A 25,139-nucleotide genomic window follows, 5' to 3' on the forward strand; every position below is an offset into this window, starting at 1 on the left:
AAGGGAAAAGGGGCTACTGGCTATTTGGCCCGAATTATTCCCATCTCGCCTCTCTTGGTCCTGACCAAGTCTATACTTAGCACAGGAAATGAATATATTGTGGATGGTATGGTAGTTGCATGTTGGTTGCCTGGATGTGTGTGCATCATGAGGTAAGGATGCAAGGACTTTTAATGAATGAGAAGCTCTACCCCGCCAACCACCTACAATACTACGTGAAGCTGCCTGTTGGGGGTGATATTTCCCTGTTGAATAGCTGGATAATGATTCGAAAGGAGGAAACTCTATGCTGCTCCGCTGCCAGGATAATGTATCGAAAGTTCAATGGAACATTTTTTGCTTTTATTTCAAAATGAGAAAAGAGTTTTTTTTTTTGTTGCATTGTAACAGAGAATGAGTTGGAGGTTGTTGAAATTAAAGGGTTCTATTACGATTTCGTGGTGAATTTCGATAGGATTCGTGTGTGTGTCAATGTCATTGTAAAAGTTTTGTTCTTTTGTGTGTCGGCAGCATGATGGTGCACCTGGAAGTTAAACTTTTCCATTGTATTGGCATTATATTTCTGTTAACAGTGTTGTGAATACTTAAATTTAAAATAATGGTCAATTTGGGTTATTCATAATTTTTTGTAGATGAAAGAAGGTTAAATTGAAAATAATAAAGAAGTAGGTATTATAGAATTTGAATGGTTATTCAGAATTTCAAAAGGTTAGTGTAATTATTGATTTGAGCAATTTTTTCAAGTAAATATTTAAAATTCCTAGGTCATACAGTCATTTCTGACCCATCAGTGCATAAATATAATTTTAAGTAGGTATACCTAGTTAAATAGTTTTTTTTTTCAATGATTCTTCTTCTTCTTCTCCATTATCGACGATAGTCATGATCTCGGATGGGTTCACAACTCTCCCACTCTACTGCTTCACACTACGGCTCCGCATGTGGGGTTCGCCGGGTTGACCTCAGGAAACGTCGGCAGGCTTCTCGATTTTGAATTGTTCCATGTCTAAGGCCAACTGAATGCAGTTGTCTTTGCATTTGTCTTCTCCATGAGTTCATAGGCCTGCCTCTTCTTCGCGATTGCGTTGGAACGTCGTAAGCGATCGCCTTTTGAACTGGGTTCTCAGGGTTTCGTCTTTGTACATGACAGTACCAGCTTAAACGGTCATGCTGTATTTTATCCAAGATGGTGTTTTTGACGTGAAGGCTTCCTCGGATTTTCTTGCTTCTGATTAAATTTTAAAAAATTACATATTTCTTTTTATGAGCTATTTATAGTAGGTTAGCATTATTCCTATAAGCGTATTAATTAAATGTATTAAGGTAGGTACCTAGATTTCTTCATAATTTAAAAATGGCCCCACTCAAAAAAAAAAGTAAATTAATTTTAGATTCCACCATTTAACAATTCTTTTCCAATTAAATTTCAAAACAATTATTTTAAGTTTTAACAACTTTGCCATAATTAAAAAAAAAAGCATCAATAGGTTTTTTTTGAAAAGTATTTTTTTTTTTAAATTGAGTTGATGTTATTTTCAAAATTTTGGTTTTTGATGCTGACCCATAAATATAAAGAAGCGGAAGAAGAAGATATCTTTCAAAAGCTGCTTTGAAAAACCATATTTGGATTTCGAAAATTTAATGAAGAAACTTTTTGAAGTTATACTTCTTTTGGGAGGGTGGGTATGAAAATTTACTTTTTGACAAGAATGTCAAAGGGATTATGACGCGATCACCCTGGGTAGCAGGACTGTCGTTTCACCTTTAGAGTAGGCAGTACTTTAGTATTTAAAAATGTAGTACGGCAAACATAAAACACACAACACGTTGCAAGTTACATGGGTAATGTGGCAAGTTGCATGTGACAAGTTGTATGTTTCAAGTTGCATGTGGCAAGTTGCATGTGGCAAGTTGTATGTGGCAAGTTGCGTGTGGCAAGTTGCATGTGGCAAGTTGCATGTTGTAATTTCCATGTGGCAAGTTGCCAGGGTTGCAAAAAGCTCACATTTTAGCTCAGCTCCCTAGGTACCATAGCTTAGCTCATTTGAGCTGAGCTGAAAGTGAGCGCCCCAACTTCCAACGCCTATATCTCGGAATTTTGAAGAAAATGAAAAAAAAAATTTTTGATGCCAAAAGGTAGCGGGGACTCTAACCTACATTTGAGTACAACTCTCATGCCTGTAGGCCCACGCGTTCTCAAACCGGGAGAACTTAAAAGTAAAAAAAAAAATAGGCACGATTCTGAAAAAATAGGCATGATGTGGTGGTTTAACATGGAAAGCGATTTTTTAAAAATCTGACAATGTGCAAAGCGTAGGCCCATGACACAAGCTATCATTTGGCATCACTCCCAAAAATTGCTCTCAAGCGGCTTAGCTTCCAGGAGCGTTCAAAGATTCGGGGATTTTTCGAAAAAAAATTTTACCCCAACTTTCAAACATGATTTTCTCGGAATTTTGAAAAAAATCGAAAAACCGGATTATACCACTATCGGGTAGCTGAGAATATAAGCTTTCATATGGCACCACTCCCCTGTCTCTAGATCAAAGCGTTTCAACGCCTATATCGCGGAATTTTGAAGAAAATGAAAATGAAATTTTTGATGCCAAAAGGTAGCGGGGACTCTAACCTACATTTGGGTACAACTCCCATCCCTGTAGGTTCACGCGTTGTCAAACCGGGAGAACTTAAAAGTAAAAAAAAAATAGGCACGATTCTGAAAAAATAGGCATGATGTGGCGGTTTAACATGGAAGGCGATTTTTTAAAAATCTGACAATGTGCAAAGCGTAGGCCCATGACACAAGCCATCATTTGGCATCACTCCCAAAAATTGCTCTCAAGCGGTTTAGCTTCCAGGAGCGTTCAAAGATTCTAGGATTTTTCGAAAAAAAATTTTACCCCAACTTTCAAACACGATTTTCTCGGAATTTTGAAAAAAATCGAAAAACCGGATTATACCACTATCGGGTAGCTGAGAATATAAGCTTTCATATGGCACCACTCCCCTTACTCTAGATCAAAGCGTTTCAACGCCTATATCGCGGAATTTTGAAGAAAATGAAAATAAAATTTTTGATGCCAAAAGGTAGCGGGGACTCTAACCTACATTTGGGTACAACTCCCATCCCTGTAGGTCCACGCGTTGTCAAACCGGGAGAACTTAAAAGTAAAAAAAAATAGGCACGATTCTGAAAAATAAGCATGATGTGGCGGTTTAACATGGAAGGCGATTTCTTAAAAATCTGACAATGTGCAAAGCGTAGGCCCATGACACAAGCTATCATTTGGCATCACTCCCAAAAATTGCTCTCAAGCGGTTTAGCTTCTAGGAGCGTTCAAAGATTCGGGGATTTTTCGAAAAAAAAAAAATTTGCCCCAACTTTCAAACGCGATTTTCTCGGAATTTTGAAAAAAGTCAAAAACCGGATTGTACCGGATTTTTTTTTTATGATAAAAAATTAAACATTTTACCAAAAAAATAGAAATATATTGACTATTAAAAAAACCAAGAGAAAAGATCATGAAAAATTATCTGTTTTATTTATAAAAATATCCATGTGTTAAAATAATTCCATTAATAACTAGAACCAAACATCTTAAGCTATGGTGTTTTATAAAAGTTTAAAATATCTTCATATTTCATTATACTTTCCAAATAAAAATCAATGTATCCTCTCACCCATCACAGCTCAGCTCAGCTCAGCTCACTTTACCTTAGCTCACCCAACAGCTCAGCTCAACCTTCAGCTCAGCTCACTTTCAGCTCAGCTCAAATGAGCTGAGCTATGGTTCATAGCTCAAAATTTGAGCTGAGCTGTGAGCTGAGCTCAGCTAACTTTTGAGCTTTGTAGCAACCCTGCAAGTTCCATTTTGCTACTACTAGTGCTGAAGCACACACAATTCTCATAAAATGACCATATCGCACATTTTATGCGCAATTCATTTACTTTCGTTAACCATATACCGTACGTTTTGAACCGCACAACATGAGTAAATTTCACAGAATAAATTGAAAACTACATGGACGCAAGGAGGATGAAAGAATTAATTTATTGTTCACTTGATAAAAATGTAAAAAAACGAAGTGTGGATTAATTAATTTAATAATAGAAATTAAAAATGTCAAATGAAATTCATTTACATTTACTGAATGAGAAGTATAACTTCAGTCGCGTGTACATGTACACACACTCTTTTTTTAAAAAATTGAGTCTTGCTTCATTTTTTAAAAACCCAAAAAAGTAACTTTCTAAAACTACCTCAAATTTTTTTAAAACTATTTTTAAAGTTTTTTAAAATGAAACACTCCCTAAGTTTCAATTTTTGAAAGTGTTAAACACAATTTTCAGGTTTTAAAAAATGAAGCACGCATCAATTCTGTACATATTTTTCACTAAATGTTCAACTACCAATATTGTAAAGTAGTTTTCAAAAACAGTTTTGATAAATAAAAATTTGGATTTTAGAAAATTTAAAGTAGGTACATATCTAGAATCTTTTGAGAGCTGAATCGTGTTTGGCCTGACCTAAATTTGTAATATATATGTAAAAAGAAATTTTGCATTTTCTAATATTTCTAAAACACCTTTAACCCAAATTCTTTTTGAAATAAGAAAGCTCTGGCTACCTTTTTTGTGGACGTTTAAAACATTTGTGTGTATTTCAAGTCCATAGGACTTTTATAAAAAAAAATATAATTCTTTATTTTAGTTCAGAAAAGAATAATTTCAATTACCCTAAATTGAAAAGACACAACACACAAAGCATCACAAAAGTCATTTTTAATAGAGCAATGAGTATAAATTTTATCAATCACTTTAACCATAAAACAGGTCAAGTTAATCTTTTTGAATATTTTATTTTTCAAATAAAAATATTTAAACACAATTAAAATGTTCAATAGTATTTTTTTTAAAGAAGAGAATAAAGTCTAAAAAGTTTTATTTAGACATTTAAGACAAGAACTAAAAATAGAATGATAATAATTTACTTTAATTATTACTTAAAGATTAAAGTTTTCAAAATATTTGTCATAATTATTTTTTTTATTTATTAAGTTAAAAGCATAAACTTTTAATCTTTTTGCCACTAAATTAAGTTTTGAACGTATAACACATTTATTTCCTTTTTTTTCAATATCAAGCAAACTAAGAAAACTATACAAAAACATTAACAATGAAAATCTTTTGTTTATCTGAAATTCCCATAATTAATTAATTACACTCATTAACTCTTTAGGATATGGGGCATTTGCATAGCCATTTTACACCATATTACTTTTCTTCATGATGAATGTGAAAGAAAATAGATTCACTTGGCTATATGCCAAAACTTGAAAAAGAAAAAATACATATATTTTCCTTCGAAGAAAATATATATAAAAATTGTTTTATTTTCGACACTTTCAACACATTTATTTCACACAAATAAATTAAAAATTCATCTTCTTCGTGGAAAATGTGACAGCCCCAGCAGTTTCGGTCTACCGCGTTTTTGAGTTGTTCTTTTGACAAAATTTTTTTAAAAAATAAAATTAAATTTAAACAAAAAAAATACAAAAAAAAAAACTATAAAAATAATTTACAAGACAAAATTGTCACAAAAACGTTTGTCACAAATTTATGCTCATGTATCTTAATTATTTTACATTTTGTCGTGTTCGTATTTAATATTCGAAGCATTAATAATAATTGCATGTCGTCGCCGCTGGTCGCTTGCTGGCGGGTATTCTTCTAGATGGACTGGCAAATATTGTCAAGTAGTAGTTTTAATAGAATATGTTTATATTTTTTTGGCAACTTTGTTTATTGCCATTTAAATTAACAATAAATTTTGTACTTTAAATGTTTACGGAAACAGTATTAAATTATTATTTCACTCAAAAATTACACTATTAAGCTTGTTAATTATAGGTTAGAAGTTCAAAATAGACCTTCAAATGCTGAATGTCATGGCTTATTACATTGTTGGTATCTAGAAAATGTCTTTGAAAAAAGACAGAATAAATAAATACAACTCAATACAATTTTCCACATACCTAATTAAGTTGAAAATACATATATTGACTTTCATAATTATACCTTAAACGTGTTTGCTTGTACTTGACCCAAACCTTTTAATAGCTCTTATTATCATTTTTACTTTCGTTCCAAAAACAATAATTTTTTTACTCGTTAATAATTTTTACCTCATTTCCCAATCAGAATAATGACAAATTTCATGCACCTATTTCTGCTATACAGGAACTAGGTACTGTATGAGTCTTATAATTATCATGTGAGTTTAGCCTACATTCTTCATTGACAAGTGTAAACTAAAAATAAGACAACAAATGACAAAAAATACAAAATAAAAAAAAATTGTACATATCCACATAAGCCTTCAAAGCAAAGAACCTACTTTATTAATATTATAGCTTTCCATTTAAATAAGTGTGTGCGCCCCTTTGATGTTATGGTTGGTCTTTGCAACATGGACTTCACTTACATTGATCGTCGGTCGCGTCCGTCGTCCATCGTAGTCGTTGTCGTCTCTAACAGGTGTATCTGAATAGTTTATGATTTTATCTATCTTTGTATCTATAACTAAGTATCTATGAGTGATAGTTACTCAACATAACATCATATTTCTCTTTATAAGTTTCACATGTGGATTTAGTACATTTTTTGACAGTGGAACAAAGCATACGAATTTTTTGGAATAAATTGTAAAAAAATTTAAAATGTGTTTAGCTTAAAATGTATAAAGTAGTATGTGCACTATCAATTATGTAATTAATATTTATTGCATTTTTATATTTTTAAAAACTTTCATATTTTTTTTTTTCAAAAATTTACGGTACCTACGAAGTTTACATTTGAAAAAAAATATAGTCTTTGCTTTTGTCCCCACCAAAATATAAATTTCCTACTAAGTTTCATTAAAATCATAAAAGTATTTCATGCTATATATTCTCCCACAAACAAAGAAGTAATATAATTATTACTTTTTTTTTCAAATGTTAAAAAAAAATCAACATTTTTTACTAAGTTAAAAACTTTGAAGATTTTATTAACTTCTTTTGTTTTAAGTTCTAAAAGAAGAAATTTAAGCTAGTTTTAAATTAAAAAAAAAAAAAAAATTTTCATTTTTTTCCAATTTCTGTGAATACTCTACCCCACTATATACATTTCGATCGAGGCAAAAATAAACAAAAATTCAAAATATAAAGTAAAGACCTACAAAGTAAACACACTTCACCATTCATAATGTACATTACTACCTTAACAGCAGGAAGTACGTTCATTTACTGAAAAAAAAAATGTGTGTGTGTACAATTAAGTGTCATTTGAATATGACATCTATATGGCCAGGCATTATATGAGTGTATGTGTGTATCAGAGTCAATATGGTATATTGCGTTGAAGTTGAATCATGTGTAGCTAAAGGTGGATTTTTTACCTGCAATGTTTTTTTTTTTTTTCTTTTTTAAAAAAATTAAAAATTCTTATCACACAATTCTTCGAAAGTACATAATATGGAATAAACCATTTGATTGTGGTTTGGTTTTTTTTTTTTTTCGTTTGGGTTTCTAACAAGGTTGCCAGTTTTGAATATTTTTTGTTTGTCTTTGTTAAGTAAAGGAAAGTCAAGAACGAAATTTCAAAATAACCCTGGGAAAGTATTAACCTATTTTTTTGATAAATTTTGGAAAAAGGAAATTCAAATTATTTTTCACCTGGAATTCTGTCCGTCTATCTGTCTTTATCTATCTTGATGTACAGCCTAAACTACCGAAGCAATTTTTTTGCAAACTTGATTGCAATGAGTTTTATGATATTCCCTAAGGGGGGAATTGAAATTTTATTTTTAGAACCAAAACTAACGGAAGTAGCTATATATAGGACCAAAATGGAATGAGCTTATTTTTTTCTCAAAAATGACTCTAACGATTTTGATTATGAAAATTACATGCACACTATACCAAGTAAAGTCCTTCATTTGATATACCAAAAATATCTATTCTGTCGTTATATGAACGTTACCTGCAATAGAACCGTTTTCTTGATTTTTGACTTTCTCGTAAATTACCTGTCCGATTCTATCGAACATATGAACTCGAGGGTTAATTTAGAATCAATTTAAAAACTAAGCAATTATTAAGAACAAAAACAGAATTTTGGATTTTTTAAAAATATTAAAAAAAGAAATATTTTGAAAAACCTTTTTTTCAAAACGGATACATAGATTAACTTGAAACTTTGTTTTTTTTAAAAACGAACTGAACTGATCGATATCAAAATAAATAAAATGCACGACTGAGACCACGTACTTGCTCTTGTGATAAAAGTACCCGTAACTCTTATCTTTAAGCTTTTTATAAAAAAAAAAGGAAAATTATAATTTGATTTTATTAAAGTATAGGTACATATTTCTGATAATGTAAAAAAAAAATACATAACATCTTTTTTTATAATTAATGAAATACAGTTTTTAATGATTAGTAGAGTAACTAAAGCAAATTATTAGGGAACCCGGCCGAACAGCTCTGATTTTGACGATTTTTTTTTTCAAACGTAGGTAATTAAAAATACTTTAAAGTTAAGTTACTTTAAAGTCTATAGATTAAAAATTGCCGGTGTTGCCGTATTGTTTTTTAAAATTAAAATTAAATTTTTTTTTAACAAAACCATTTTTTTTGCTTAAATTTCATAAAACAAATGATAGCAAAAGATTCTCTAGGTAATTTAAGGAAAATATATAAAAGGCAATAAGGGACAATCTTCCATCGCTTAAGCGATAAATGCAATTTTCTAACATTCTGACCTCAAACACAAAAAAAATATTTTGAAAACAACGGCAACACCTACAATATTTTAAAATACATTTTTAAAAAGCCAGAAGCTCATTCTAATCTCTTAAATTTAAATCCACTAAATTTAATGAAGACTTTTTGAAAAAATGGTCCTCAAACTCACAATTAAAAAAAAAAATGTTTTAAGAAAAATTTAAAATGACTTTTTTCCAAACTTTTTCTAATAAAATATGAATTTATTTAAAAAAAATTTTTGGCCATAAATATTATCAGTTCAATTTCGAAGCAAAAAAGGGAAAATATATCACACTTTAAAAAAAAAAAATAAAAAAAAATTACTTCAATTTCAATGGTTTTTTTTTTTATTAAAACTGAATTTTTGCATTGAAATAATTAATTTTCTCAAAGACTGTGGTAAATAGGAACCTTAAATTTTTGCTATTTAACTTTCAACAGTAAGGGGTATTAAATGAATAAAAAATAATTTTATGTTTAGATGTTGAACTTTAAAAAAAAAAATAAGTTACATTTTTTTTTCAAAACTTTTATTAAAAAAAGTTCTTCGAAAATGAAATACTTTTTAATTTTTTTCATAAACAATACATATTGACAGTTCGTTTTTTAATTTCAAATCATAATAAATGCCGCCAAAAAAATTTGAAAATAAATGCATTTTATATTACGGCCAAGTTTAAAAGCGACATGTTAAAATTTTTTCAATAATTTTTTTTTTCAAAAATCTGAGTTCAATTACCATTCTTTCTAAAGCTGTTCATTCAATTAAATTAATTTTAATTTTACATATATGACTAAGCTTCTAGCTTTTAAAAAATGTATATTTGAATATTGTAGGTGTTGCCGTTGTGTTCAAATATTTTTTTTGTGTTTGAAGTCAATTAATAAGAAAATTGCATCTATCGCTTGAACTATGGAAGATTGTCCCTCACTCCCATATATTTTTTTTCCTTGAATTTCCTAGACAATCTTTTGGCATCAATTAATTTATGAAATTTAAGAAAAATTTAAGAAAAAAATTTGTTTTTGTTCACAAAAATCTTCAATTAAATTTAAAAAATCAAAACGGCAACACCGGCAATTTTTAATCTATAGACTTTAAAGTATTTTTAATTACCGACGTTAGAAAAAAAAAATCATCAAAATCTAAGCTGTTCGGCCGGGTTCCCTAATATTGCCAATTTTTGAGCTTTAGTTACTCCACTAGATTTTGATCTCAAAACGAAGCATGATTTTTTTTAAATTAAAAGGAATTGAAAAAAAAAATTTAAAATTGTTAGAGCCGTTTTTTTTTTTTAATAAATTTTTATGTGTAAACATTTTCTAACATTTTTCAAAAAAAAGCCATTTTAAAGAAATAATTCTTAAACACTTCAATAAGAAATTTCGAAATATTTCACAAAACCGTTTTCAGAAAATTGATTTTTCAAAAAAAAAAATTGAAATATTTTTTTTTAAATCCAAAAAAATTTAAATATTTTCTTAAAATCCAAAAAAGTTTTTTTTTTTTTTAATTTTCTTAAATTTAAATATTACGGTTACTTAAACGTTTTCGTTAAAATCGAATAAGTTCTGTTCTCAGAAACCAAAAAATTGTCAATCAAAAATGTACCAACATATTGCTTCATATTTATTTTGAAAATAGAAAGGACAAAGACTCTCTTTCGCTCCTAAAAATTGTTTTTTTTTTTATTATTAATAATAAATTAACGTTATTATTAAAAATATGTATTATTTAAGTATTTTAAAGAATTTATTTTATCATTTGTCTTTGATGCATCTTTTTTTGTAAAAATCATAAAATATTAATTTTCAAAAATATTAATTTTTGCTTTTCTTCTTTTCAGGTAAGTTAACAACTGAGTTATTAAATTCTGAGTAAGTTTATATTAGTTTTTTAAAGTTTAATCAACACTTAACTAATTTTGTTTGTAAGTTTTCACAAAAAAAAAATATAACAATTTATTCTGATTCCTGGATTAATGACTTTAAAAAATTATAAAGTTTTTTTCTAAATTCTTCTTAATTAAAGACACGAGTTGCGGATATAAGTTGACTTCGATTAAATGTTGGATAATTTTTGTTAAACCTTACAAATTAATTTTCCTACAATTTCATAGGAGCATTTATGATAAGAAATATCACGTAAAGATATTTTTTAACTTCATTTCGATTCATTAATTGGCAAATAAAAATTCAACAATCGTACCACGCTCTGGTATATAATAATGACAACCAACAAATTGCAACGGCTACCATATTAACAGAAAAAAATTAATTGGCTATTAAGACTGATTTTATCCAGCAAAATTTACACGTTGCATTTTTATCGAGAGCGATAATAATTGAAATCAAAAATATGTTGATAAAATTCATATCAGATAAATTTTTTTTTTCAACTGAATCAAAATGAACAACCTCATCAAAAATCATTCATAAATATAAAGTACATACAATGCGTAAATATATAATGTAATGTATCTCATTGTATTATATTTATTTAAAAAGTGATTTAAATTTAAATATTTGAGGAATACCTACATATTTGAAAAATTATGAAGTGTTTTTGAAAATAAGTAGATATTTTTATTTAATAACACAAAAGCTACGTAAAGTTGTTAACAATTACCACCTGCAACTTATTATAGTCAAAATACATAAAATGGAAAAATAATCTCATCCTCTTGGGGCTCATTTTCAAAAAATGAAAAATCATAAATACAAACCCTTAATTCACCAGAATAAATATATTGAAAAAAAAAATAACAAAATGTTCAGGAGGGTTATTTTTGCAGTAATTATTATTATTTACGTCATGTTTGATGATTTGTTATTACATTAGATTAATGAAGGAAACTCAATACTGTTTCAATGCAAACAAATTTAATGCGGCAAAAATATAATAAATGAGTTATTAAACCAACACGTATTCCATACTCATATAGAAATAATTAAAAAAAAAAAATAATTCATAATTTTAAATCAAAAATAAATTATTGAGAATTTTACTTTTTTTTTTTAAATATATTTTAATATCTAAATTCATAGGACAGGTGAACATAATATTTCTGAAAAGTAAAATATTTTTGATGTAATATAGAAATTATTGTGATGGAATTATGCGCAATATGTTCGATATAAATTCAATAAAATTTGTTCAAAATTCAACAGAAAACAGATTTATAGCCATATTTTATTTATGTATATTTTATATCATTAATTTAAACTAATTAACCGTTAAGGACTCTTGTATCAGCATAATTTATTCAAAATAAATTTACAGCAGATTGAAAGGCGATAATTGCATTTATTATTATAAATAAATTTATTGAGATATTTATTTATTTGTATAACACTTTTTTGTCATTTCTCGAAAAATCGAAAAACTAAAGGCAAATACGTACTGTTTTTGTGCTCTTCGTATAGACTTGTTTATTTTTGAAATTTGTTTTGCCTTTACTGATTTCAAAGCATATCCCTATGGTTTTTCTGCGTTCGTTTCAAAAATGATAACGAATCCTTCTCTGCTTGTTTGTCAATCTTTTTGGTAAGACTTAACTTAATGACTTCTTCTCCATTACTTTTCCAACTACTTTATCAAATTAAAAAAAAAAAACATACATATCATTCAACTTGACTTTTATCTCTAAAAGAAGCATGACTTCAAGATTTTGTGATACAATGAAGGATTTTGCTGATACTACAAAAATATTTTGCATATGTTAAAAAAAAGGTCATTAAAGAAAATAATGGACAAAATGGGATCTTTTTTTGTAAGACAAGGCTTTTAGTTGACAATAGCAATTCAGCGATATATTAGATATAACTTATAAGAATCAGAAGTAAAACAAAAATCTTGTGTTATTCTTATAGGAGGTAAAAAAAGTGCAATGCGGAAGTACCTACTTTAACATTAATATATTATTGGCTCAAATATTCAGGGACCTATTTTTGGGGCTAAACGAAACTTTTGATCCTGGTTCCGAGAAAATCAAACAAATTTTTTTTTGAATCACCTGAACATTCTTGATTTCGCGCTTCTGATTTAAATTTTTTCCCAAAAATGTTAAAAAAAGTACTTCGGAAAAAAAAAAATTAACTAGGGAAGAACAAGTTAAGAGCTCTTGAAGGTATTAATATAAACTTTTTGACCAGTGTAAAATGTTGTAAGGAAAAATAAAAACATGTTAAATTTCCCTTCTCCTCATCCACTGCTGTTCCTCGTGCATCGGTTATATAATTTTTTTCAAAGACATGCTCTAACGATATTGATTAAAATGTTTGTTTTTAAACACTTAACTGTACCTTGCCTAGAGAGTTTTTTTAAATTATTTTTTATATTTATTTTTAAAGCGACTGAACAGCTTTAATTGACATTTTTTTTTAATAGAATCAGTCAAGTTGTTATTCATGTTCAAGTTTTTATTTCGTAATATTAAAAAGAAAGCGAAAAAAGGATCTCCTTCTAGTACGATTTTTACTTATTTTAACCCCAACGCATGTTTAAATGGTTATATCTTTTTTCTAAATGAAAACTCAGTAAACGAAATTCATTTTTGTTTACGTTTTTTGTCTTTTTTTTCCATAAAAGCGGTTTTATATAATTTTCTGGAATTTTTTTCTGAAAAAAAGTCACAAACCAAACTTGGGGTTCATGCAAACCCCAAGACTTTAAATGGACTATTTTCAACAATTTTTATTAGGTATATTTTGCAAAACCAAACACGTGTTATCATAAAAAGACACCGCAACTGTCACCTTAATCAATAACAGAAAGAGACAATGCATCAAATTGTTGATAATGAACAATTAGAGGTGCATAAAAGCTTTGGGGTTCGCGCGAACCCCAAGTTTGATTATTGCATTATTTTGCGTGGCGTAAACTAGGGTTAACACTACCTACGAACGTAGGTAAAAGCATAAAAAGTTGTTTTAAAGATCTTCAAATTTGAACTGATAAACCGAATAATCTTTAAAAATACACCAAAGTATTTGAAATTTATGGTCTAAAAGCAATTTTGACTGTGTGGGGGAAGTCCGGGATAGTTTCTATTAATTGTCCGGGATTGTACTCTTTTCAACCCTTCAAGTATCTCACTGCTTGCATGCTACTCTTCAGAGTTCATTTAAAGCGAGGCGTATTTATTTTTGTTTATATCTGCTCAATTTTTGCATTTTCTGTTCCAATTTTAATTTGCTTTATTTATTAACTCAATTTTTTTATTTTCTTTTCCAATAAAATTTTCTGATCAAAAAAAAAAAAAATAATCTTTATAAATGCAAGTATTTAGAAAGAGTTTTTCTGAAGGTCTTTCGAATTTTGTATCCAACTTTAAGTTTAGAGCTACAAAATCAACACTGAACAAAAAAAAAAGATGATTGTAATGGTTCTGAAATCTATAGAATATTTATACCTACATTTTTGTAAGTGGGAAGATTAATTTTCCAATTTTATTAGTAATTTAATAATCTCCTATGGTTATCTCAAAAGTTTACTAATAAAATGATATTACTAGTTCAATAATGATTTTTTTCCTTCTGCTGTGCAGTCAGGAAATGCCAAACCTTGTCTCAAGGTTTTTCGTATTTTTGTGAAAAAAAAAAAATAAAAAAAAAAATTTTGGGAACAAAGGGTTAAAAATGTGATTTTTACTTAAATCTTAAAAAGATTTTTTTTTTTAAATCGTGCATTCGATTTGTCCTAGTTTTGTACTCTTTTTGAATTCCTTATTTGTCCGGGAAAGTCCGGGATTTTGCATCCCGGTTACTAGTTTCATCAAAATATATCTGGCAACTCTACCAGAACCAATATTTTTGGAGAAATGTAGCGATTGATATTTTCCAAATGGTGGATTTATCAAAGAGGATGTCGTTCCAAAAACCAGAACTGGAACTTTTCTAAATATTTTAAGTCTGGGATGTAGCTTCTAGATGTTCATGATTGTTGGTACATACATATAGTTATACGTCTTGATTTTCTTTGTCGATTCCACTGAATTTTCACAAATTTCTAGACCTCTTATTACTAAAACGTTTATATTGGTTTTTCTTTTTTTTTTTATTGAAACTCTTGCACTACTTTATTTAACGTAGACTTGGTAGTTTCTGATAGCGAAATATTTCAATCTTCGATCAATGAGCGACTCCACATTGATGGAGTTTTTAATATGAACAAAGAATTATCTGAAAGAAAGAAAAGAAAATATTTAGTTAGGTTCTTTTTTTCGTAGTAATGGCTTCTGTCAATTTTTTTCAAAATGCTTGTTGACCTATATAACATCTACAAAAAGAGCTAGAATTTGTTTAACTCAATTAGTTTTCATAAAAAAAGCTAAACAATTTTTTTTGTCTTCTAACGCCATTAAATCCATTTTTTAAATGACAACCTTTAATAAATTTTATATCATTATTGTTTCACCTTTTATATGACGCTTCAATCATATTTCTACAATGCCTACAAAAAAAGTAAGATTTTTTTAAATCCAACCATGACGATATTTCAAAATGAGATAACAGTACCTACTTCCTAAACTGGTGGCTGGTAGCTTGTGGAGCATGTACTGTTATGTGTGGTATATCAAATAAAAGGTTATGTTATCAGCATGCGTATTAAAGTTAAATCAAATTTGTATGTGCACTAGATCAAAAGATATAACGTGTATAGAAAAAGAATATCTCAGAATTTTGAATATGAAATTAATTGAAATTTTGTACAATTATAGTTTATTTTATTACCTATTTACAGTACAAATTTCATTCATTTATCTATTAAAAGAAAAGTTATAACAAGTTGAATGTTCGTGTCGAGTTTTCGTTTCATCTTGTTTCAAATCACTACGATACTTAAGAAGTGTTCACTTCAAAAAAACTAATTAAGTTCGAAAAAATGGTATTTTTGATTATGTAGAGTTTATGGTGCTGGATTATCTGCAAGCATTTCCTCAGAGATTTCTTCATGCATTATCTTTGCAACATTCCGGAATAAAATTATAGATTGCATTGGTAAGAAAAATTTTAACGCAGAAGGACTTTTCGTAAAAGTTGTTCATTGTTAGTTTCCACAATCAGCCAACTGTTACCGGATCCTAATTTTAAAAGAACACAAAAATCTAAAAGAAATTGAACCCAAAAAACTGGCATAACTATTTGCAATAATTTTTATTAAATCAGATCACATTTCTCACTCTACCAAATCAAATCCTCTCCAAATACTTACGACAAGTAAAATTATTGATTCCGTCTACGATCTAGTCATTTTGCTATTCTAATTTTTTTTTTTTTTGTATTCTGTTTATTCTGAGAAGTATTCAACTGAAACTGTCTATCACTTTGAGAACTACCTCTACAAACTAACAAGTGATATTCTCCACATGTTCAAACTAAGAAACATATATCTATCTAATATGCATGCATATAATTGCTCTCTAATGTCAACTATAAGTTCGAATAAATAAAATTATTCCAAGTTATAAGCCAGACCAGATGATCGTTTGTGATATAAACGTGTGACAATTTCTATTTCGTTTTTTTTTTTTATTATGTAACAAGATCACATTCTATAGAATTTTCAGCTGGAAAAAAAGTTTGAATCTTACATAACAAAAATTTCAATAATATCGACACACAAACACCTCCTGATGAAATTCACATCTTTTAAAAAAAAAATCTTGATCTATTTCAAAATGTTGTTGAACTTTTTTAACACATCGTCATCATCATCACAATATTTTTACCCTGTCATAGATCACAAATCACAAAAAAAACTTCGCATTTCTCGCCTAATTTAATTAACAACTACCGTTCAATCACGATATCCATCCTCTTCTCTAAAAGTCAAAATTTGACAAAAAAAAAAATAAATAAAACTTAAATAAACAAAACTATATAAAAAGCTAACCCAACTGAATAAAAAAATTGTTGTTACTGTAAAATGACTTCCATATAAATAAATAAAAAATACCTCTGAGTACCTACAACAATCGCATAAATAAATAGTTAATAACCGTACCCAGTACATACCTAGTCACAAGTACAGGCTCATTTTTAAGGTATAGGTAGATACATTATGTGCATAAAACTATACACATTAACCAACGACCATATAAAAAAAAAAAAAAAAATACCAACAACGTTTATAAAGTTCTCGCAAGGCACGACTCTGGAATACGTTATTAACCTATGCACATTAGATCGACCACTATATTCAGATATATGTACACTCACACAGAATATTAACAACAACAACAAAAAGGTGACTAAAAAAAAAAAAAACATACCTATATAAATGTTTTTTTATTATTTTTTATTTCGCGCTTTTCACCATTTTCCGCGTACTGGTGCTAGAAATTGCAATATTCTAAGCGTAGATACTTTTTTTTTGCTATGAGCTCTAGCAGATGAGTAAAACCAGCGGCACACCGCTAGGGGGAGCGCCAATATATATTTTTTTTTTTTTTTTCAAACCTCTGATCGATCGATCGTCCCCAACAATAATAATTGTTGATGTTGTTGTTGGGTTGTACTTTTTTGTTGTTGTTATTGTTGGGTATTCGACGTGTTTTCGTCGCTTCATTGGGGATTCATATGATTACCGCCAGTAAGCGTTCTATCGCAGTCGGTTGAAGTAGGTTTATTTCATAGTTGAAGTCACATTTTTTTATAATCACAACAACAACAACAAACAAAATTTAGAAAAAAATATCGAAAAAGATACTTTTGTATCTTTTTTGAAAAAAAGATACTTTTGTATCTTTTTTGAAAAAAAAAGATACTTTTGTATCTTTTTTGACATTTTTTTTTTCTAGATAAAAGTGCAAGAACATTTCAGTGAGTTGTCAGAATGGATTAGCATCATGAAAAAAAAAACGCCCATCATGACAATCCGCCCATAAATAGGCATGCAACATTGCCTGGTCGAATCGGTACGATCAGTATCTTTCTCTAGAAATTCCGTCCAGAAACGTGACTTTTTTGCTCTAAAAATGCGTTCGTTGCATCAGCAAGCATTCACCCACATCCCAGAGAGCTGCCGCATTATTATTATTATTTTTTTTTTGGTCTGTGTTTTTTCCTGAATGCCCAAGAAAATGATCATAAGTTCAAGTATCTCATAGAAAGTGTGCGGTGCTGCTGTGCAGATACGTTTTTTTTTTCTAGAATTTTTTTCATTTAGTTTGTTTAAGTGCGGTGCGGTTTGTTTTGGTGTGTGCGGTTTTGTGTGCACAGCTGATATTGTTCTCTCTCATCCGTTTGCTGCTTAGAAGATTGTCGTTGATTATTATCATCGGGTTTATTTATTCCATTTTTGAGAGAAAATAGCAAACATAAGCCAAAAGTGATTGACGGGGCAAGTTACTGAAAGTATCTTAAACAAAAAAAAAATGGTATCTATTACCCGCGTTTTAGAGAGATGCGGATCGTGATAATGTGAGAGTAAACAATTTATTTCTATACGTGTGTTCCTAATTTTATTCTCATTCCTAAACGAAAAACTTCGAAGAAGAACAAACAACAACTGCTAAAGATCAATATAAAACAGATGATGTATCTTTTATAATTTCTTAAGTATCTTTTATATGATCGGCGGTGTTTTTCAATTATCTTTTTGCATAAAATTTATGAGAAAATAAACCGTAAACCTAATAGCATGTGTGTGGACTTTGTCTATAATCAATACAACACAAATCCATATGAATTACCTATCTACTCTCTCAATGAAAATTCAATTTCCAATTCACTTGAAGAGATTTATTTTGAATTTTATTGCCGCTACCCGTTTATTATTATTTTAAGAACTCAATTTGTACCTTTTAAGATTTGTTTTTGTATCTTTTTCTCATTTTTAATGATCTTCTTCTTTTGAACGCAAAATTTGAATATAAAATAATTAAGTTGAATCAGAATGAACGCACAAACGCATCTATTAGTTATTGTATCTTCTTATAATATCTTATAGATACATAAATATATTCAAATGAATTCAGTTTTTTTTTTTAATTGAGAGAGAGAATTATTTAAGATAGTTTATTTGTAATAATTTTTATTTGTGTTGAATGAGTGAAAGAAAAACAAATCATTTTTCTCTCATTCTTCATTCGAGTTGAAGAAATCACTATAAACGAGAGGAGAGATAGGTTAAATAATAATAATATGTAGGCAATAAAAAAAAAGAAACAGGGGGTGGTGACATATAGTAATAAAGTTGCTGCCTTAATAAATTATTTAGTTCTTCAAGTTTTTTTTGTTTTTTTTTTTTATTGTTTTTAGTTTGTGGGATTAAAAATATAAAAGATATATGAAAGTTATTGAGATAGTTTGACATTAGAAGCAATGAATATCTTTTTGGGGATTAAATTTGATGATTTGTTTTGGTGATTTGTGGTAGATTTATTCATTTAGAAAAGCCAAGCGTTTAATAGTTTTATGGTTTAAATTGTTTATTTTGACAGAATATAATTTCCTGTTAGGTATATTGGGCATAGATTTAAATATTATGATTTTTTTTTTTTTTTGTGTTTAAGGTATCGTTATTATGCTGAAAATAGGTGAGTCCAATCAACTGATGGAGGTTAAGGTAGATATCGTCGGTTCAAAGGAAAAATTCACTAACTGCTATTGAAATCCTATGTAGTTAGTGAGTTTTTCCTTTGGACCGACGATATTTCTGAGGACACTAAACTTATTTTTTTTTTTTAAGGGTTTTATCTAGAGAAAATTTTCACTAGAATTTTACACATCACAGCTGAAACTCAGAACCTCTTTTGTGGCGGTGAAAATAGGTTGACCCATTTTATAAGAAAAGCTGATTTAGTAAAATTTTAAAATACAGTAGTACCTCGATAATGTGAACTAATTAAAATAAGGCGTTTTTGAATTTTAGGGGGATTCACATTACTGGAACGTTTTCCAATTCTCTCATTAAACTGATCAAAACAATCTTTATAACCAATTAATATTATAACCCAAAATAATGTTTTGAAGTTCACTTTAAGCATTAATTAGGCGCGTTCCACCAAGAAGAGATCTCTGAGGGCTCAATGCCATTTTGGAAGAGAGAAAAATAATTTTGTGGGACAAGTTTCTCACATGAATCCAATTTTTTTCAAATCCAACACTTCAACTGCCACTTCACACAACTGCAACTTTTCTTCAAATATTAAATTGTGATAAAAAATTATTTCAAAATAAGTTATTTCGTGAAGCAATCTCAAAATAATAACATCTTCTTTAAATTTTCATTAAATTTTTCATGTTTTTATCATTTTTATAACTGCACACCACCAAAAAAAAATCAAAACAATAACAAAAAAAAAAATAAAATGCACGACTGGGTCGCACGAACTTGCTCTTAGAGTTAAAGTTGCTTAAATTTTTAAGACTTTTTATATAGAAATTTGAAAAAAAAATAAATTCGTTTTTTAAAAAAATAAAATTAAATCTGAAATTTAATTGCCCTCCAACACAAGTATGCAGTTTTGATTGATATATTAAGATGCATTTTTAGAAAAAAAATTTTCAAAATCGTTAGAGCCGTTTTTAAAAAAAAACAAATTTTTTATAAATAATTTTTTGGAAAAAAAGTTTTAAAATAAAATTGGTATGCCATTCTGTAGAAATCACTAATCAACATCTAAAAACAAAATTTCAAAAAAATTCAATGTCCCGTTTTCGAAAATTTGATTTTTCAAAAAAAAATTTCAAAATTTTTTTAAAAATCCAAAAATTATTTTTTTCAAAATTTTATTTTTGGCTTATATTTAAATTATATAAATGCTTCTTGACAAAAAGTTTCGTTGAAATCGACTACTACAAACATTATTATTCAAACACAGGTCAATAATTATGACAATAAAATTCAAAATTTTCTGAAGTACAGATTTCGTAATATTAAAATCACAACAAAAACATTACTGTTAAAAAAAGAGCCAAGTTCTCCTATGTTGAAATTATGCTGGCACAAAAAGTACTGAGATGTAAAAGTGTACCAAGTTCTAAAGTTTGGGTTCAAATTCGTATCAATAAAATTTTGATTGTTCTCTTGACAATTTTTCTTTTAATTTCCGATTTTTAAAGTTATTTCAAAAATTGCCAAGTAAACAATCAAAATTTTATTGATACGAATTTGAACCCAAACTTTAGAAATTGGTACACTTTTACATCTCAGTACTTTTTGTGCCAGCATAATTTCAACGTAGAAGAACTTGGCTCTTTTTTTAACAGTAATGTTTTTGTTGTGATTTCACTACTTTTTGCAAGGTAAGGCTGTAGAATTGAAAATCTCTATATTTGATGAAAATTCAGTGAAAATGGGCGGTTGCCACGCCCCCTGGCTGAAATTCTCAAATTTTAAATTTTTTCCTTTGTATAAACTACCAACTCTACCATTCTACCAAATTTCAAGATTCTACGATAATCAGAAGTGCTCTATTATATTTAAGGAAAATTCAGCGGAAATGGGCGGTTGCCACGCCCCCTGGCTGAAATTCTCAAATTTTAAATTTTTTCCTTTGCATAAACTACCAGCTCTACCATTCTACCAAATTTCAAGATTCTACGATAATCAGAAGTGCTCTATAATATTTGATGATAATTCAGCGGAAATGGGCGGATGCCACGCCCCCTGAATTGAAAATCTCAAATTTTCGATTTTTTCCTTTGTATACACCACAAGTCCTATCACCGTGTAAAATTTCAAGTTTCTACGATAACGGGAAGTTCTCCATAATTTTGATGATCTGTCAGTGAGTGAATCAGTCAGTCAGTCAGTCAGTCAGTCAGTCAGTTACGGTTTTTGAGATTTTCGAAGCCCTATATCTCAGAAACTACTCATCGTAGCAAGCTGAAATTTTGTGAGGAGTTTTCTTTTGACTAGCTTAACAAATGAAGCGAGTTTGAAATTTCTAGTATCTTTGGTGTGGAAGTTAGAGGGGGGTCGAAAATGGCCTGAGTTGTTTCCTGTAAATAAGGGTGTAGTGCCAAAGTTGCTAGAGAACTTGGCTGGGCACTACCGTGCCCCTTGATTAGTTTCGTAAGAGTTAACCTATTAGGTATTACCTATATCTCTGAAGAAGGAATGTGTTTTTCTGAATGATAAAAAAAAAACGTAGCAGTTGAAAAAAAATTGATAAAAGGAAACAATATTATCTCCTTTATACCTACGCCCCCAAATAAAAAACCACTTTAATCCACCTGGCATGGCAATTCCATTACAGAATTATTTTCAAGTACTCGTATATACGCACAAATCTTATCAACAACCACTGAATTGCCGTTTAATTTTATTAAGACATTTTTGTGTTATTTAGCTTTTAAAAGAGCAACTTCACTCCACACATGTCCTACCATCATACGTTGGTCTTCGGATGAGTATTATTCAAAATTATAGTCTAGGAAATTGTGTTGGAAAATTTAAGTGTCACCAGTTACTTCATCAGTTCAAAAAAAAAACATTAATTACAAAATATGAAGTAATACTTGTTAATCTCTCGATTTTATGGGACTTTGGATTATTCAGTACAAATATTGTTTATTTTTAATATTCTCCTAAACGTAGTGTCGACAATCTTCTATTTTTGGTATAATGTAAACATCGAGGTGGACAAACGACTGAAATTTGAATTTTTGAAAAAAAAGTAATTTTTGAAAAAAAAAAATAATTTTTTATAGATTTTAGAGGACTTTGAATTTTTCAATACAAATTTTTTTTTTTGAGTATCTCTTAAACGTAGGGTAGACCAACGATGATTTTTTGTGTGTATTAATTTCTCGAGGTGGACAAACGATTGTCGTTTGAATTAATTTTTGTGGATTTTATGGACTTTAAATTTTCAGTAGGTACACGTGGTGTATGCGTAACTTTTTTTTGGTAATTTTGAAAATTTGTTTTTTGAATATCTCTTAAAAGTAGGTCAATTTTAAAGTTCCAGTGACCTCAACTCCAAATTTATAAAGCGATGAGCCCACTGTCGTACCTGGGCGAAACGCTTTATAAATTCGAAGTTGAGGTCACTTGAACTTTAAAATTGAATTATATTCAATCGCTTCACTTAAAATAAAAATAATTTTAAAAATTTTTTTATTATTTTTGTTATTTTTTCTTCGTTCTTAAACGTAGGGTTGAATAACAATAAAATTTGATATGAATATGGAACTTGTCCACCAAACGATTGCAGCAAGTCTATCTACAAATTTGAGTGTTTTAGAGGATTTATCATTTTTAGAATTTGTTTTAAAATTTTTTTGAAGGGTGGACAAACGAAAATTTTGGATTTACAAACATGGACAAACGAATTAGAGAAGTTTGGTTCATAAATTTTAAAGTCAAAGTTCTGGCTTCACGGAGCTAAAATAACGGTGTCCGCCATTCCATACACCCATATAAATTTTCTCCAATGCAAAAGATCCAGGATTACCTAATTTTCAGACAAGACCTATTGATGAAAAAGTTTTTGGAAAAACATTATAATTAAGATACTTCCCATAGAAACGTTTTTTTTTTTTAATTTTTGACTTTTTTTTTGTAAAAGCTTAAAAATGAACCAAAAACAAAATTTTGAAGAATTTTAAAGAAAAATTTAGAGCAAGTTCGTGCTACTCAAAAAGTAATGTACATTTTTTAACCTGACCATCATCATATTAAAAGTTTGATTAGCTCTCGTTTTTGAAATATTACCGTTATAAATACCAACAAAAAAGTCAATTTTAAGGTTTTTGAGGTTATGCTGCTATGTGAATTTTCAGAAAAATATATTATGGTTCTTGTGGAAAAAAAAGTTCAACTTTGTTGAACAGTACTTTTATCAGTCCGATCTGCTACAATTTTAAAAATAAATTTCAATTTTTTTTTTATAAAAATGAAAATTTTTGTTTTGATTAATTTTAAGGTTATTCAAATACATTCAAATCAAAAAAAATCTTTGAAATTGACCCTCCTAACTAACAATATGTATCTATACCTAAGGCCTTACGGAAGCTACAGTATCTTTAAAGCTGTATAGAAGCAAAATTGTTGTGTTATTGTTAGGCAAACTTGTGATTTTGTTTGGAAAAGTACTTGAATAACGAAAAAACCTTCAAGTTCCGTTGGATTAAAATTTTTGAAAAGGTTTTTGTAAACCAACTTCGGAAAACCTTAACTGTTACAAAAATTGCTTATTAAAAATTCGTTTTTAATAAGAGTCAACGTTTATCTTTTAATTTAAAAATATTTTTTATTTATGATTTTCATCTTGTACCAAAATTATAAAAATTTGAATAAAATAAATACCAAATTTTGGTTTTCTTAAAAATCAATTTTATGATGATTTCTTTTGTTATTTTCTTCTTCATAATAATTTTTTTGTAAACTGGCACATAATTTTTTTTTTTTTTGAAGTGAAAACTTCTTTAGTATCGTAGTGATTTGAAACAAGATGAAACGAAAACGCTACACGACTTCAACTTGTCATAACTTTTTTTTTTTAATAGATAGATGAATGAAATTTGTACTGTAGATAGGTAATTAAATAAATTATAATTGTACAAAATTTCAATTAATTTAATATTCAAAATTCGGAGATAACGGTAAAAAGATGTTCTTTTCCAACACACGTTATATCTTTTGATCTAGTGCACATACAAATTTGATTTAACTTTAATACGCATGCTCATAACATAACGTTTTGTGCTCTACAAGTTACACAATCTTAAATTGAAAAAAAAAACTGAAAAATACCTCAAAACACCTTTGAATTGTAGGATGTACCGTAATCTCAGTCTGAAAATTCGACATGGTTGACTTTAAAAAATTCTAACTTCTCTTGTAGACATCTTTGAAATAAGATTTATGCATCATTATACAAGGTAAAACAATAAGCTTTCACATGGTATACAATTTTGTATAGGTTGTCAAACAAAAAAATTGAATTAATAGCATGAGAACATAAAAATAAATGTTTTTTTTTTTGCTTTTTGGATGAAATTTCATCGAGTTTAAAAAATTCTAGCTCTTTTTGTAGATGTCTCATAGACTTGATCGATATATATATATTTTGAGCTAAGACAATAAGTTTTCAGATGATATAAAATTTATCTAGGTTGTCATATAAAAAACATGGATTTGAAGGTGATAGAATAAAAATAGGTAGATTTTTTCTATTTTTTTTTTTGCAAGAAAAATGATTTTTTAAGGTTTTACTTCTACCACGTGTGAATTGCACACATGATTTTTTTTAAATATTTTTTTAATAAAACCTTGCATCATTGACTATACGTCATTTGATGATTTGGTCGTATGTTCGGTATATCCATTATGGATAACCCGAAAAAAAAAATTTAAATTTCAAATAAAA

At 28.6% G+C, this 25,139-nt stretch overlaps 1 protein-coding gene and 1 long non-coding RNA gene across 4 annotated transcripts in view; both read left to right on the plus strand.

The window, feature by feature from the left end:
- LOC129907829 (CUGBP Elav-like family member 2) overlaps nucleotides 1-25,139 on the plus strand; it is a 196,425-nt gene that overhangs the window by 54,502 nt on the left and 116,784 nt on the right. The gene's annotated exons all lie outside the window — the stretch shown is intronic.
- Nucleotides 17,394-18,984, plus strand: LOC129907837 (uncharacterized). The gene is made up of 2 exons (XR_008771184.1): nucleotides 17,394-17,434; nucleotides 17,616-18,984. It is a non-coding gene; the product is annotated as an uncharacterized LOC129907837 (long non-coding RNA).

This window comes from Episyrphus balteatus, chromosome 1, assembly GCF_945859705.1.
Source record: "Episyrphus balteatus chromosome 1, idEpiBalt1.1, whole genome shotgun sequence".
Taxonomy (NCBI): Eukaryota; Metazoa; Arthropoda; class Insecta; order Diptera; family Syrphidae; genus Episyrphus; species Episyrphus balteatus.